The following is an 18,106-nucleotide window of genomic DNA, read 5'->3' on the forward strand; positions in this document are numbered from 1 at the left end:
GCCTTAAGAGTTCTCTTCACTGGAATTAGGGGGCAGAGCCCAAACCCTGAAAAACAACCCCACACCATAATTGAGGGGGAAACCAAGCCTTACACTTAGAACAATGCATTAAGGCAAGTATTGTTGTCCTGGCAACCGCCAAACCCAGACAAGTCCATCAGATTGCCAGACTTAGAAGTGTGATTTGTCACTCAAGAGATAACATCTTCACTGCTGTAGAGTCCAGTGGTGTTGTGCTTTAAACCACTGCATCCAATGCTTTGCATTGCTTGGTGATGTAAAGCTTGGATGCAGCTGCTCGGCCTTAGAAACCCATTCCATGAAGCTTTATGCACTGTTGTGTTAATCTGAAGGCCAAACGAAGTTTGGAGGTCTTTAGCTACTGACTCTGCAGACAGTTGGTGACTTCTGCGCACTGTGCGCTGACCCCGCTCTGTAATTTTACTTGGCCTACCATTTCGTGGCTGAGTTGCTGTTTGCATTTGCGTCCACTTTGTTATAATACCACTAACAGTTGAATATTTAGTAGCAAGGAAATTTCATGGATGGACATATTGCACAGGTGGCAACCTATCACGGGACCACACTTGGAGTCACTGAGCTTCTGAGAACGACCCATTCTTTCACAAATGTTTGTAGAAGCAGTCAGCATGCCTAGGTGCTTGATTTTATACACCTGTGCCCATGGAGGCAATTGGAATATCTGAATCTAATTTTTTTTTGGGGGTTGGGGTCCCAATACTTGTGGCAATATACTGTATATTTTCGTGAGTAGGAAAAAGTATACATCAAAATTAGCTGCTGTCAAGACTTAAATTAACAAAAATTAACTGTCAGATTGACAGGTATCTAAACCGAAGAACAAGACTGTAATGTACAATGAGCTGCCATACGCAGGAGTGACCTTTATCCCAAAAGAAAATAAACTGTTTCTGTAACTACTTAAAAGGTGTTCGCTAGAGTTTGACTTTAATTTGTTAGTCATCTAAATCTACTATTCCATCTAAGGGCTCAAGTACACTGCAGCTGATAAACTCACGTTTAGGAGATGTTCAGCGTTTTTTTCAGCAGCCCCTGAACTCACCCTAATGTTTTCCTATGTGTCCATGTATACATCTTTGTTTACAGTCGTTTACAGGCAGTTGAGTTTACAGTCATTTTTTTAAACACAACAAACTTGCGTGCAGACGTCGATTTTTATCAGTGTTTCAAACGCAAAACGCTTCTAAACGCGGCAAATCGCGTTTATAAGCGTTTGCGGTTTAAATTTTTTTTTAACTCTTCCAGTTCCCAATGCTCTCCAGAGCCTTTTTTCATCATGAAATATGCATGCAAAGAGTTTTCAAGATGCTGAGATGGACAAAACACTTAACACAGGATGTTACACCAAGCTTGTCACAAATTGGAATGACCAATTCACACCCAGGCCTCTCCCACCCTTGGAAACAAAAGATATGTTAATGACCATTCACACTTCAAATTCCTCATGAAGACCCCTGCCAGGTGACCTTAATGACTCACTCCAGCAGACACCTTCCCACCCTTGGAAACAAAAGAAATGTTAATGAACAACTCACACCTAATTATCTCAACACATACTGCTGTCTGTGCTTCTACTGTGTGTATTTTTCTGAAACAGTCTGAAATAGTTAATAATTTACCACTTTTCAGTGCATTCTGGGCAGTTGGGAGGTTCTCCTGTGCTTATCTTTAAAAAAAACGCTTCTAAACGCAAACGCGCATAAACACATTATGCAAACGCGGCTTAGCAGACTTTTTTTAACCTACGTTTTCCAGCAGTCAATTTCCATCGTTCAGAAATGTCCCGTGTACATGGGGCCTAACACTCGCCTCTCCTTTAGGTTGACAATGCTACTGCCTAAGGGTGGCTGCATTGCCCCTCCATAGATACAGCAGAGGAGTGAGTGTAGCCACCCTAATAAAGAAGTATGGTGAAAAAAAGGGAAAATTGAAAATTAATGCATCTACCATATCTAAGGACTCAAAACTGCAATAAATGTACATCTTTGTTTTGGATTTAAATACAATTTGAACTTCATAGAGGTGTCCTTTTTAATAGATATCCTTAACAAAGGGTAAGCATACATAATTTGTTAAGAATACATTACACTTCAGCTTAAAGCTGATCTCTGGAGAAAGGAAAGATCCTCCCTTTCAGTGGGTCTGCTCCTGCACCACAAGGGTTGCATGCTCATTTAGGTCTAGGATGTGGGGAAAAAAAATTTTACTTCCCCAATCCTCCTTTCCATGGACCCTAGATAGGAGATTTACTAAAACTGGTTGACTCAGAATCTTGGGCACCTGTGCATGGTAGCCAATCAGCTTCTAACCTCAGCATGTTCAGTTAAGCTTCAGCAATAAAACGTGGAAGCTGATTGGTTTTTATGCAGAAGTGGACAAGATTCTGAGTCAACCAGGTTTAGTAAATAAACCCCTAGGTGTCCTCACATCCAGTGCAGGAATATGGGCTTGCCGTTGGACTTGATGTTATCAGGGAACTGGAGCAAAGGGGAGAAAAGGCTGGGGCTGGTCTTACAGCATGGAGGGAGCCTGCGGGAGCAGAGGTTGGGGTAAATAAAAGTGCTTTTCATGGCCCCCAGTCCAAAACAAGCATTTAACCTTGAAGTGCAGGAGCAGCCCCACTACAAGGGAGAACTTTTCCTTTCCCTGTAGTGCAGCCTTAAAGGCCCATTCACACTTACCCACACAATAAACTGGATTATGTTTTGGGCTGCAGTGATTTGCGGCGGGGGGAGGGGCTGGGGTGTTATGCATATTTTACTGCATCACACAGCTCCTTTTTCTTTTGGGGGGGGGGGAACTTTGTACACTTCAATAAAGTAACCACTTCTTACATGTCATTCCACAGGAGTAGTGTGCGTTGTGCTTGCTGTGTGGTGACATGTGGTACCATCCAATGAGGTGCAATATTATGCAGCATGTCTGCATTTTATCGCACCTAACTGCACCGTACCCCTGGGTTACATTGTAGCGAGAATGAGCCATATAAAAAATATAAAAAATAGTTTTCTATGTGTCCTAGTGATGAATGGCACTCTTCCAGTGCAGAAAACCACCAGTCACTGCTCTTGTGTAAATTGGTCTTAATGCTATGAATTTGTATTTTTTTTTACACTCAAATTGCATTAAAATACAAGGAAAACAAGCAACTGAAAAAGGGGTCCTAAATGTAATGCTGAAGTTCCTTTTTAAAGTGGTATTAAACCCAAAAGCAAACATTTATTATATTGCAGCTTACCAATTCTTAGATGTGATGGCTGCATTAGTTTTCTTTTTAGGCTTTCATTCTCCCTGGTGATCCAGCCAGTAAGTCTGTTGTTTTAAAAAAGAACAAGCTCTCCTGCAAATGCATAATTTACAAGGGTGAGACAAAACCATTCAACACTGGCACGGATGCTTACAATGATCAGATTTATTTATGTCAAATCTTTATCCCAAAGGGTAAAATACTGTTTGCTATAACTGCTTACAAAGCGAGCTGGAGTTTGGCTACAATTTGTTAGTGTGCTTAAATCTGCTAGTACATCCAACACTCCCCCTCTCCCCAGACTGACAATGTTGCTTTTCAAAGGTGCCTCCTGTGTTCCTTCATCCAGAGTGGGGGCACACTAATATAGGAGGTGTGTGACTGGCCAGATCACCAGGTGAAAACAGGGAAAAAAACCTAAAAAAAACAAAAACCTAATACAGCCACCGCATCTAATGATCGGTAAGACACAATATATTGCATTTCTGGTTTTACATTTAATACCACTTAAAGCTTGTGGCCTTGTGTATTCATTTTCCCACTCAATTACTTAGTGAATCCTTATATCTTTATCATTTTACAGCAATTATGTATTATTATTGTACCTGTTTATTATTGTATTGTACCTGTTTTCTCTTAAATGTGTGTTATTATGCTTGCTTATGATTGTATTGTACCTGTTTTCTCTTATGTATTATTATTATGTATTATTGCTGTTATTAGCTCTGCTTCTATAACAGGATATCTTGTAATGTTTTTTCTTTTGCACTATTTGCAGCCTACTTTAGATTATCCGTGATTTTGCTCCAGTGATATTCTTGCAGGCTTTGCTGTCTTTGTCAGGCTTATTGAAACTGCTTTCCCTAAGCCCACCTTTTGGGAGACAGTCTGAGAAAACGTCACCTTGGCAACCGGGCTCCATCAGATTCCTTCCGAAGAGAGAGACGCACACATACACAGACATATATACATACATCCTAACAGGAGCATCCTACACATCCGCTCTCTAGGCATCCCCGGGTGAGAGGTAATTCGGGGGGCTGGGTGGAACACATTGACCCTTTGTTGATGGCATTCATTTCTAACCATTTACTATGCCGTGTAATGTGTTTTTTTTTTTTTTTCTGCATGAAAGGAGTTTGCATTTCATTTTTATCAATCGCTGCATTTTTGGTTTTGTCAGTTTGCCTCTCTATATCCCTTTTACGTGCTCTAGCCATGAAAGCCCTTGCTGATCATTATACATTGCTATGAACGGGGACAAAGCCAGTGTGAATCATCCATTCATGTTCATGACACCCTTGTGCTCGTAGTTGTAATGGTTGCTTTTTACTTTGCTGTTGAGATGGTGGAAAATGGATTCAGGTGAATTTTAATTTTGCATTTGTATCAGAAAATGTTTTTGGCATGGCATCAGCCCTCTTGTAGACCAAAAGCAGAGCATTATGTAACGTGCCTGAACTGGTTTGCATTTTGACAGTTGACAGTATACCGACTTGCTTAATGGATGATTTCTTTCTATGTGCATGAATATTTGGCAGAATTTTTCACTGCATTTGATGTTATTCCACAACTGCAGTATTTAAAGAGGTCTATGTCATATGATGTCATCCTAAACCCTGTGTGGAACATCGCAGATCCATTACATTGGCTGATTCCCTGTTCCAGTGAAATGTGATTGCTTTTTGAATTTACCCTTGAATTGTCATAGATATATAAAATGCATAATGTCTGCTTGATAATTTCGTAATCGACTTTGTATGCTGATTACAGCCAGGCTTAGATAATTCTGTCTACTCCATTCTTTTTTTTTTTTTTTTTTTTTGTGCTTATGTTCTACCAATAAACCTCAATAGTCTGGCCACTTTTAAGGCCATAGTAACCTTATTTCATCATTAAACATTCTCTAAAATCTCTACAGAGGCAGCAGCTCATATCAGGCCCTGATTTGCATTTTTAGAAGCAATCTATAAAGCAACAAATTCCAAACCTGTCTTAGGGATTTTGAAGCAGTCAGTGCTTTGTGATTCAGTTGCCAGGAGCGAAGGCCAATGTACAACACTGGATTGAATTGCCTAAAACCACAATACAGTCAATTCTGATCCTTTGGGAGAAATGAATAAGGAAGTGTTTGGCACTTTGTAGAACAGATGTGAAACATCCTAATGTAGTTCAGTGTTTAAGTCTGAAATACTGTGAGTGAATTTTGCTAGAGCGATCATCATCCATGATCACCCAGCCATTAGGGCAGAACTGGATTTGGGCCAAACGCAGTTCGGCAGAACATTGTCACAAGATTCCATCTCTGCTGGCTCAGTCAGCTGCAGCTGGGGCATTCCCTACCCCACAGCTGAATATGCAAAAGAGCCGGGTATGCTCCTGACCTCATTGATCTAATATGGAGAGATGGCCATAGAGATAGGTCGTTGACCTGGTATAGCCATATGGCTATAGTAGGACAATGACATCACAAGCATCTCCGCCCCTTTGCATACATGCAGCTGCAGGGTGGGGAAAACCTCAGTCACAGCTGTCCAGGTCTGCAAGGATGCAATCATATGACAGCTTCCCACAGGTTTGACCAAACTGAGATTCAACTGAGTTTGGACTGAATCCAGCTCATCCCTGCTAGCAATCGCTAATTATAGGGAAGGAGTGTAGCGTGTAGAGGCAATTAAACACTAATAGTAGCACAATACTCCAGATTTGTGTAATCCAACTTTTTTTTTTTTGCAACTACATGCAACTGCATGCCCAAATATGATGACATTTTGCTAGAAAAACAATGTAATATATAAATCAGTGTCCTTTTAAAGGTGATATTCCCACTCAACCAGACACAGGACTGTGTGCTTCAAACACTGGACAGAAAGTGTTCCACAGAAGACCTGGTCTACATAGATTTCATACCAAACTCACTAGAGGACTTTGACTCCTTGTGTGAGCTTTCATGTGCTCTACAGCTCTCCCCTTTTTATCCCAGTCTAAGTAGTTGTCCTGACTTAAATTAAGACGGATGCTCCATATCCAACAGTGGGGAAGAAGGAAAGAGATCCAGCACATAGCGAACATAAAAGAAATGAACCTACATAATACAAGCAGTGTTTACCTTAGAAAACATATTAAGGATGACCACCAGGTATTTTCTGTGTTGGAAGTTACTATCCAACGCGTTTCATCATAGGAAATGATGTCATCAGGAGCCATCTTGCTCACACAAGGAATCCAAATCCTCTGGTGAGTATGGTGTGAAATCTGTGTAGATCTTCTGGAGAGAACACACTGTAGAGCACTCCCTGTCTTTGTTTGTGTTTGGAGCACTGTGTCTGAGGAGTGGGACAAATCACCTTTTAATTAGACACTGATTTACATATTGCATTCGTTTATAGCAAATGTCATCATATTTGGACATTCATTAGCAGAATGATTTATGGTGTTGCACAGGGGATATAAATGCACATCCATGGTTCTGATTATATGTTTTAGGTAGTGCTGTTGGGGGTCAATTTTGAGTATTTCAAGTGTTTTTACTCAGTATAACAGCAACAACCTGTTTTAGTTTTAAGTTATTTGTTGCATGGGTATACGGTATCCATAGCGCGGGTAAATTATTTTTCCAATATCTATGAAACTACATGTGTAGCAATTGCTAGTGAATAAACTGGCAATTGCAAGCAATTTTACAGTCTGTGAAAAATAAGTATACTACATGGAAATGTCAACTTTTAGGCATTTTATATATTTGAACAGGTAAACATTAGCTCTTCTTTTTAAACTGTGCCTCATAAGCAAGGAAATATTTTTGAACAAATGCACATAAAATTAGCATTGTGTAATCATTTCTATTATTTACTGAATGAAAATGAAGATTTGTCACATGGAAAAAGTAAATACATTTACTATCACTTAAAATCCGTGAAATTAGAATTGGCTGTTCCATATTAGGTGCCAATGATTGCAACTTCCTTAGAAAGTATGCAGGTGGAACTGTTCTTATTTAAACCTCAGATAATTAGGGGCTGGTGCTCTTTGCTATTGATGTGTATAGTGTTATAATGCCAAGATCAATAGAACCCTCTAAGGCCTGCAGAAAGAAGACTATGAGTCTGGCAAGGGATTTAAAAAGATTCCCAAACTATATGAAATCAATCATTCATTGTGAGAAAAATAATCAACAAATGGCATAGATTTCAAATGACTGCTGTTTTGTCCAGGACGGTCCGGCCCAGCAAGTTCAGCCCAAGAGCTGAATATTTGATTTTAAAAGAAGTCTCCAGGAACCTGAAAATTGAATTGTGGGATCTTCAGATAACACTTGCAACAGTTGATGTTATAGTGCATGCTGCTATAATCCAGACGATATTGCACGAATTTAACATGCACGGGGGAGGGGGGCGATATAGCAGTTGATGTGTTTGAGCTTATTCTCTTGCCATGCTGTCATTGGGTTGCATCATACGACTTGTAAAGAATGACAGTGGAAATGTTTTGGGTTGCTTTGCTGCTCCATGACATGGGCAGTTTGCAGTCATCAAGCCAACTATGAATATGAATTCTGCATCATATTGACATGTGCGAAGAGAATGCAAAGACATCTGTCTTACAGTTGAAGATGGGCCTGAAACAGGGGCGGACTGACAACTCATGGGGGCCCCTGGGCAGTAAGAGATAATGGGGCCCCCTGTGCCCCTGCCTACACTCAAGCACACCCACACAACACCCTACCTACATATTGCAGCGCAGCTGCATAGAAGGGGCATTTAAATATTTACTGCAGCAAAGACTGCATGAATGTTCCCGGCTGCATGAATGTTCCCGGCTTCTTTCCGTAGAAGCCACTGGGCACTTTCAGGTTTAAAGATGGCTGCCACGTGGGGGAAGTGAAAGAGAGAGGGGAGTGAGAGGGTGAAAAAGAGGAGGGGTTTGAGAGAGAGAGAGGAGAAGGAGAGAGAGAGGAAGGGATGAGAGAGGAGAGGTGTGTTTTTAAATTGTGCTAAAAATTGGGCATGGCTTAAAAGGTGTTAAATAGTGTCTGAGATGACTTCTATAGTGCAGAATGAGGTAATGTTAAATAAGGAATGTACAGTGTGGAGTGTATGACAGTGGGTAATATGTACAGGGAGAGGAGTGCGGAGTGTATGGCGGTGGGTAGTATGTGTAGGATGGTGTCAGTAGGTGGTATCAGTAGTTCTTCATTTTTATTAGTATTATTTTATTTTTTTGTACAATTTTATGATTTTTTTTTTTTACAAATTTAAGTTTTATTATTTTTATAATTTTTTTTCAAAATGCTTTTGGGTGGTCAGTGGGTGGTATCAGTAGAGCAATGACGTGGGTGTCAGAATATTTTAATTTTTATTATCTAATTTTTAAATTATTTTTTACAATTTATTTGTATTATTTTTTCACAATGTTTTTGTGGGGGGGGTGGACAGTGTCAGTAGGGAGTGAACAAGGAGCACTAGTATATGTTGGGCTATCATTAGATTGGGATGAATAAACAGAACCTGTACCCCCTTATATCAGAAGGAAGGGAATTGATAGAGGGAAGGAAGAAAGAAAAGGAAAGGAGGGAGAGAGGGAATGAATGAGGGAAGGAAGGAGGGGTGGGAGGAAAGAATGAAGGGAGGGGATGGAGGGAGGGAAGGAAAGAAAATGGATGGAGGAAGGAATGAAGGAAAAGGAGGGAAGGGAGGAAGTTAGGAAGGGAGGGAGGGAATGGATGGAGGAAGAAAGGGGAGGTGAGGAAGGAAGGAAGAAAAGGGAGGGAATAGATGGAAGAAGGAAAAAAGGGGAGGGAAGGAAGGAATGGATGGAGGAAGGAAGGGAGGGGTGCGAAGAAGGAAGGGAAGGAAGAAAAAGGGGGGAGGGAGGGAATGGACGGAGGAAGGAAGGAAATGAAAGGAGGGGAGGGAGGAAAGAATGAAGGAAAGAAGTAAGGAAGTAGGGTTGTACCCATACAACACCAGTATCTTTGCTGATACCGAGTGCATGCATGAGTACTTGTAGTCATGCAAATTCTCCTGAATCCAGTACCTTTGTGGTGCGATTTTAGCCCATACAAAATGAATGAGCTCAAATCGCACTGCAAAGAATTGCTTTCAATTTGAAGAGGAATGCGGTTTCCCCCACTGTTCCTGTGTGATCCCAGAATACAAAGACAGGGAAGCGCCATCTAAGAAGTGCAGCAATGGGCAAACAAACAGTTTATGAATGTTATAACAACCCACATGTCAAAAGTACATAATATATCTTGCATGTCAAATCCAAAACCAAGGCTGCTTGCGGTGCTCACAGTTCTGGAGATGTATAGGCAGTCCTCCCTCAAGCTGACATCACTTCCGCCCTATACCAACAGGGGTCTCGGAACGTCCTGCATCTCCTCCAGCCCTGAGCGGCCGTGGTTCAGGATTTGACTTGCAAGATACATTATGCATGTGAGTTTGTAAACACTATTTAATTCATTTTAAAATTTAAAGCAAACTCTTCCATGCATGCATGTCTCCATGCTTTATTTTGCTGAGAAATAACTTCTTCCCAAGCATTTCTGGCCATGGCCATCTTAAAGTGGAACTACACTGTATCTGAGCACCCCAAACCAAAAACGCTGTTTAATTAATTTTTAATAGTCAACGCCAACTCCCTCATTCATCCATGTCTCCATGTTTTATTTTGCTGAGAAATTACATTGAAAAACACCCTCAAGCATTTCCAGTCATGGCCATCTTGTGTAAGGGCAGATGATTCATGTAGAATTTATTTCCCAGAATCCATCTGCCCTTAGCTCAGGCATACAGACAGGAGGGTGTGCTTAGCTAAGAAATTCCCTCCTCCCCTCCTGAAGACTCCTGGAATGTATGACATTTGCCTGGCATGGAAACCAGGAAGAAACTGAAGAAATGTAAAAAAAAAAAAAGTATAAAACAAGTAAATCTGATATATTTCTTATCTACTATTTACTCATGCTAGCAGCATAAGGATTAAAAATAGTCAGTGTTGACTGAGAGGGTGATGTTCCACTTGAAGTAAGGGCAAGGCTGATTCATGTAGCATTTACTTCCTGGAATCCATCTGCCTTTTAACTCAGGCATGCAGATAGCAAGGTGTGTTTAGCTGAGAAAACCCCTCCTCCCTTCCTGAAGACTCCTGGGAAGTATGACATCATTTTGCCTAGGCAATTCCTAGGCATGAAAACCAGGAAGTCACAGAAGAAATATAAATAAAAATGTTTAAAATAAGTAAATATGATATAGATATACTTAACTATTTACTAATGTTAGTAGCATAAGGATTAAAAATAGTCAATGTTGATTGAGAGAGTGAATGTCCACTTTAAAGTAGAGCTGAACTCAAAATGTGAAGGTTTACCATCTTTTAAAAAATATATATGAATGTTAAAGGGAGAATGAGCTCTGGAAGCTGTGCCAAAAATTTAGACATTTAATTTAGAGGGCAAAAGGACTGGTCATGGGTTTTGCTTAAAGGCTTCCTGCAGTTGATCTGAACTGACCTAGTACTGACTTACTATTCCATTTTTGCACTGTCTCTGTATGGATGTGGCCATCTTGGTAGAGGCAGGGTTTTGCTATCTATCAGAGCAAAACAGTGGTGACATGACCAAATTTCATTCCAGATCTCACAAGACTAGTAGTTAGAGGCCTTAGATCTCACACTGCAGATATAATATCATTTTCAGAATGAATTCAAGACAAAATGTGCATTTTATCATTTTCTAAAATTCCCTGATAACATAGCAAATCTTTACGTTCAAGTTCAGGTCCACTTTGTGTCCAAGCAGTACCTTTACAAATCTACTTTTGCCTGGAATTCCTCCTGAAAAATATCAGTGTACTTCCTGTGCCTAGGCACTCTTGTACTGTAGACTGGTAGCTGTATATCTGTAATGTGAGATTATCTACAGTAAGGCACCTGTGCCTCTGAGTACTACTCCAAGGGATTTGGAGTGATATTTGGTGATGTCACTACTGTGTTGCTCACCATTCTCCTTGCTGAAGAGGAAGCTGTACCTGAGGAACTGCAATGCAAGATCTCATTGTTTTTGCTGCATCCATTTTGTGGATCTGTGCTCCCTTTTAACTGTACTTCTGCACGTGCTGCTGATTCTTGAATATTTCCCTACGAATCATTTAGGAAGCCAAACTGACACGAGGAAGCAAAGCGCTGCTCACAATACTCCGAGATTGTTGAAGGGACCTTAGTGAGCTCCTGTACAGTTCAGGCATGTATATTGCTATTCACATTTATTGTTATCCTGTGGCTCCTAATTCTTTGGATGCTCCAGTTCTGCACAGATTTGCTGTATGCCAATTTAGCTGAGCTACGCTATATAGTGCTACTCAAAAACTGAGGGCATTTTTACTAATTTCTGTTGTGAATTATGCATATGTTGTACTTCTAGAGCTGCATCCTTCTGTACATACACCTTTCAGAGTTGGTCAGCTTTGTTCGATGCAATACAGCCTGGCATGGGAAATTAAATTATTTTCAGAATATTTAGATTTGAGACATGATTGATCTCCTGGGCTAGTTGTGTCACTTTTTTTTTTTTGGTGGTAGCCTCAGATCTGCTTTGTAGTTTTAAAATTGCCAGTTAGCAGGGGTTACAAGCAGGAAGACCTCTAATGACTAATAGTTTCTTGGTGGAGGGTGTCTTTTCTACCTACAAGAGAACTTTCAATATGTATTTTCCCTTCTAGGATTAGATTTTATATTTCCAAAGAGTGTGAAAACAGAAACTGACCATTTTTATCATGGTGGACCTTTAGTGTAGTTGAAGATTGCCTGGCATGGCTAGCTGTAAGCAGAATTTATATTTTTGTGCATAATCTGCCTATTTTTGGACAAATGGAGACACAAGTCCTTGAAAACCATGTTTGTAACTCTTATTAGCTTTAGCAAATTTCTCCTAAACTACTCCAAAATCTCATTTAATCGTGTTGCATTATAGTACTAGCTGTGTGTCAGAATAAACTCATATCTGAATTGGCTGAGACCCCTGATTGATTGAATTACCTGACCTATGTTCCTCTTTCAATGATACAAGAACAAAAAAAAAGAAAAATAATTGGGACTTTTTAGGTGCCATTCAACAAGCATACAAAACGATACAATAAAAGCCACTCTTTATTACATACTGTAGATCTTGAAACAGAAATTATATACAAATTAAAAAATAGTGATAATGGACACTTGAACCATAATGCACTTGATTAATTTGTATGTACTGTCTGTTTGGTTTGTTTGCATCCTTTTGTATATGTTTAATGGCACCTAAAAAATTTTTAGGTGCCAGTTTTGTTTGTAACCTTGATATTAATAGGGGACCTGGTACCACAACTTGGCTTTCCCCCGTTTGTCCTAAATTGTAATGAATGCCTCTTTCTATGATAATGTCCTTGAGGTTCTCCTAACTTACTTGATTATTTTAATTATATGCTTTTGAAAATACAGTATGTCAAGGCAAAATTATGTACATGCAATTTGTCAAATAACACTGTATTTAATATTATAGTTTGGATAAGAGCAAAAAATTGAATCTTAGGTTGTGAATTACTTAACCTCTTTAGAAGTGTTTTAGTTGAATGTTGCCCCTTTCTGGTTATGCTTGTTTTATATATGGTCCAAGTAACTTCTTTGAGCAACTGCAAAAACTAGTTTGATAGCTATGTAGCTAAATAGGCATGCAATAACGGTTATTTTCTACATTAGTTATCCTAAGTGAATGGCACTGAACTATAAACTCCCATGAGCACAACGCCTAAGCGTGGAAACCAACACATCACCTGACTACAAGGAAATATAACTTGTCTCAAAGGTGCTAATGAGTTGTTCATGCAAAGATACGGTAGAATGTGATCTATAGAGTGTAATTTGCACGTTATCATTTGTGCAGAATATATGACAAGCATATCTGTTTTGGTTTTAGAGTTACATTAAGGCAACCCTTACAACATAAATGTATATACCGTGCCTCATACATTCTTTCTTTGCGCTCACCTGAAGTCACGAAAGTCAAGATTGTACAATATGCTATAGAGACTGAGTTTCATGTCAAATGCTAGGACATGCTAGGCTTCCTTTGGTGTATTGAAAAATACAACCTTTATGTGCATACACTTGTTAGGTTGTTTTCATACCCTTAACTATAATCCTGCGTGTAACTTTGGCAGATTATGTGGATTAGTGGTTCTGGAGGGCCATTCTTACTATTGGGTTAAATGAGAACATTGTATAGGGCAGTTCCTTTCTAAGGGACAGCAGAGATTATGCCATCAATTTTGCTTACAGCAGCATTACACCCTAAAACAAAACCTAAATATATTGCTGTTTACCAATATTTAAATGTCGTGGCTACATTTGTTTTCTCTTTTTAGGCTTCCCCCCTTAATTTTCATGTAGCACTACCCCCTTTGGAGTCACTAAAAGATTTGGTTCCCCCTATAGTCCTGCACAGCCAGGCATCACACATCTTCACACAGACTTGCATCCAGAGTCAGAGATCAGTCCTTGAGCTTTGGTTTTGTTATTTTATTTAGGGTATTTGAACTGAGATAGGGTTAGGGGTGTACAGGATGCCTAAGGGAACTGATAAACTGAGGACAACTTCCTAGAACATTTTACAAGTCTTCTCTGAAGCATAGTCTTTGTTGGAGAGCTAGCCAGTGTCTCTTTAATGTGCCACTCCAAACCCTAGATGAACTCCTTCTTCACCCAGCAATCTGGAGGTATCCCTGAACAGGGGATCTGGTGCCTGTTACTTTAAAAGTGGACAGTCCCAAATAGGCAGCAAATATGGTTTCCAACCAGAGTGCTCCTTCCCCTATCTGCCCAGGGGTACTCACTCAGATTCTCCCCTGTACCACTGGTGGGTTGGTGGTTGCTACAAGGCCTTTCCAGATGGGCTGCCCCTTCCCTGCCATACAGGTGGTCCTCACTCTGGGGCCCAGTGAAAGTCTGAGCTTCTTCCTTTCCAGCTCCAGGCCTGCAGGTAGGCCCCATCCCATTGACCCTCCTTGCAGCCTCCTGCCTTCAGCCTCACATCTTTCACCCAAACTCCCCTGTAGCTAAGCAGGCTCCAACACTTTTAAGGGTGTCCTGGCCCCTTTCCAGCCTCCTGTTGGGGATTAGCCAGGGTCACTCAAGAGTGCAAGCCATTCACTCCTCAAATCCACCCACTGCCTCTAGGGCCTTCCTCCAAAGCCCTAGAGCAGGGGGAAATACCAGAGGGGCCAGCCAGACCACAATTTGACCTTCTGGCTATTACACCCAGGCTGCTACTCAGCCTTCTTCACTGATAATCAGGACTCTAGCTCTCCCTAGCTAAACTATGAGGGTGCTATATTCAATTCACTAGTAACACACTTCCTGTATTAGGGTGACTCCACTTTACTGGAAGAGCAACAGAGCCACCCTGGAACAGCAGTATTGTCATTCTGGGTAGGCAGACAGGGTAAGATGCATTAGCAGATTTATATAAACTTGACTAACAAATCATAGCAAACTTCCTCTAATCACATAGTTACATATAGCTACATAGTTAGTCTGGCTGAAAAAAGACAAAAGTCCATCCAGTTCAACCATTAAAAAAAAAGTTATAATCCTACACCCACAGTTGATCCAGAGGAAGGCAAAAACCCCCAGGAAAGCATGATTAAAGTTGCTCCTACAGGGGAAAAAAATCCTTCCTCATCCCCCGAGAGGCAATCGGATATTCCCTGGATCAAGATCAACCTTACCTATAAATGTTAGTATCCAGTTATATTCTGTGTATCCAAGAAAGAATCCAGACCTTTTTTTAAAGCAATCGACTGAGCTGGCCAGAACCAACTCTTTAGAGAGTCTATTTCATATTTTCATAGCTCTTACTGTGAAGAATCCTTTCCGTGTTTGGAAATTACATTTATTTTCCTCCAAATGTAAAGAGTGCCCCCTTGTCCTCTGTAATGACCTCAGGGTGAATAACTCCACACCAAGTTCACATTTATACATCTTGATCATATCCCCCTCTTCTCAAGAGAGAATAAATTCAGTTCCTCTAATCTTTCCTCATAGCTGAGCTCCTCCATGCCTCTTATCAGTTTGGTTGCCACTCTCTGTACTTTCTCCAGTTCCCCAATGTTCTTTTTGTGAATTGGTGCCCAACTGAACTGCATATTCCAGATGAGGTGTAACTAATGATTTGTACAGGGGTAATATGATATCTTTCTCTGGAGTCTATACCTCTTTTAATACATGAGAGGATTTTCCTCACTTTAGAAACTGCAGCTTGGCATTGCATGCCATTATTAAGCTAATGATTTACTAGAACCCCCAGATCCTTCTCCACCATTGATTCCCCCAGGTGTACTCCCCCTAGTATGTATGATGCATGCATATTCTTAGCCCCCAAGAGCATAACCTTACATTTATCAACATTAAACCTCATTTGCCACATAGTTGCCCAATTAAACAGTGCATTGAGGTCGGCTTGTAAATTGAAGACATCCTGTAAGGACGTTCTTCCACTGCACAGCTTGGTGTCATCTGCAAAGACTGAAATGGGATTTTTAATCCCAGACCCTATATAGTTTATAAATATATTAAAAAGTTAGGGTCCCAACACTGAACCTTGGGGTACACTACTGACAACCCTAGACCATTCAGAGTATGAATCATTACCCAGTACTCTCTGAATACGATATTTTAGCCAGTTTTCTATCCATTTACATACAGATTTTTCCAAGCCCGTAGACTTTACCTTACACATTAGCTGTGTGTGGGGACTGTGTCAAACGCTTTTGCGAAATCCAAGTATACCACGTCCACTGCCTCCCCTCTGTCCAAGGTTTTGCTCACCTCCTCATAAAAAGAAATCGGATTTGTTTGACAACTTCTGTCTTTCATGAATCCATGCTGTCTGTTGCTTAAAATATTTTTTTCCACAAGAACTCATCTATGTGATCTTTTATTAAACTCTCCAGTATCTTCTCAACTATAGAAGTTAAACTAACAGGTCTATAATTACTGTTACAATTGTGAGTCAATGTGGATCATCTGGAGCTGTGTCAATACCATGTTCATTATGGACAAGAGCTCCCATGCTCCTTTGTATACACAGAGCTGAAGAAGGTATTTAATAAATTTGCCGTCTCTTTGTTCCCAGTCACCCACTCTAGATTATTTTGTAAAGGTCCTACATGCTCGGACCAAACCTTTTTACTATTAATATATTTGAAGAATTTTTGGGGGTTGCTCCTGCTATCTTTTGCAATCTGTTGTTCGTTTTCAATTTTTGTGGCCTTTATTTCCTTTTTGCATATTCTGTTATATTCTTTGTAATGTTTAAACAATGATAGCGTTTCTTCATTTTTATATTTAATAAAAGCTCTTTTCTTATCTATAGCTTTTTTTTAACTTTGGCCGTAAGCCACATAGGTTTGATTTTTAGCCTTTTAAACTTGTTGCACATGGGAATATATTTTACAGTGTACACATAGTCTTTTTCAAGAAGTCCCATTTCTGTGTTGTGTTCATTGATGCCAATATTCCCTCCCAGTCTAAGTTTTGGAGAGCAGCTCTCAGCCTTGGAAAATTAGCTCCCTTAAACTGAGCGTTTTTATTTTTCCCGTGTGTGCTTGCTGTTTACAGCTAACAATAAATGAAATCATGTTATGGCCACTGCTACCCAGATGTTCTTTTATATAAACATTCGTAATAAGCTGTGCATGGTTTGAGATTACCAGGTACCAGGGGCCGAGTGATGCCGTTGAGAAGTTATACTTTTTTCAGAGGGATTTCCACATAGAGCCCGACTGTAGTTGATACATATCCATTTCGACCACGGAGGGGTTATATCTTTTGGAAGAGTTGCTGTACAAAAAGCTCATTTGCTTTTTGCTTCTGATGAGTACATTAGGATGAAGGATTGTCATGGATATACTTTTCACTAGATGTCACTCCATCTCATTCGTTATAATTTAACACTTTTGGACACTTCATTTTTGGACTTTTTGTTATTTATAATTTTATTCATTTATGCACTTAAAAAAATCATCAATATAAATGATATATTATTCTAATGTTTTACTAGTTGCTTTACTTTAATTTATGATTTACACATTAGCGCTGCACCTTTTTGTATATGTTTTTTGTGGATGAAGTGGGCTTTCCATTTCGTGCCAGTTGCTTGTAGATTAGCTTTTTTCCTTTTGAGCTCACTACACACTTTTTAGAGCATCATTCCTAGTTGGGGCCTCTATGATCTGAACCATAAAATTGTCCTGTAGTAGGTTTAAAAATTTTTGCCTTTTACCTGTTCCTGCAGTACCATTACTCCAGTCAATTTCCTGGTAGTTAAAATCCCCCATTATTATCACTGTCCCAGGCCTTGCAGCCCTTTTGATCTGTGCAAAGAACTGAGTCTCCACCTCCTCATTAACACTGGGTGGCCTATAACAAACTCCAATGATTACCTTTGTAGTACGCATCCCCATGTGCAGTTCCATAATACTTCAGCCTCATCACACTCTCCATCAACTAGGTCCTCTTTCACACTCGCTCTGAGATCACTTCTCACATAGAGAAAGACACCACCACCTTTCCTATTTACCCTGTCTCTCCAAAAGAGAACATAGCCAGGAATATTAATGGCCCAGTCATGTGAAGAATGAAGCCAAGATTCAGCAATACCAATTAAATCATAGTTCTGTTCATGCACCAAATCTTCCAACTCACCTATTTTGCTTGGCAGATTTCTGGCATGGGTGAACAAACACTTTAATCCATTGACACCTTGTGCACACATATTTTGCATATTTT

The 18,106-nt window shown here is 40.0% G+C and overlaps 1 protein-coding gene across 1 annotated transcript in view; it reads left to right on the forward strand.

Moving 5' to 3' along the window:
- The first annotated feature begins 4,159 nt into the window (after positions 1-4,159).
- CALY (calcyon neuron specific vesicular protein) overlaps positions 4,160-18,106 on the forward strand; it is a 45,200-nt gene continuing 31,253 nt past the window's right edge. The window contains exon 1 of the mRNA XM_089680030.1: positions 4,160-4,316. The gene's annotated coding sequence lies outside the window, so the exon portion shown is untranslated. The remainder of the gene's footprint in view (positions 4,317-18,106) is intronic.

Source organism: Staurois parvus, unplaced genomic scaffold (assembly GCF_062004578.1).
Source record: "Staurois parvus isolate SC_StPar_1 unplaced genomic scaffold, SC_StPar_1.0 ptg000234l, whole genome shotgun sequence".
NCBI classification, from domain to species: domain Eukaryota; kingdom Metazoa; phylum Chordata; class Amphibia; order Anura; family Ranidae; genus Staurois; species Staurois parvus.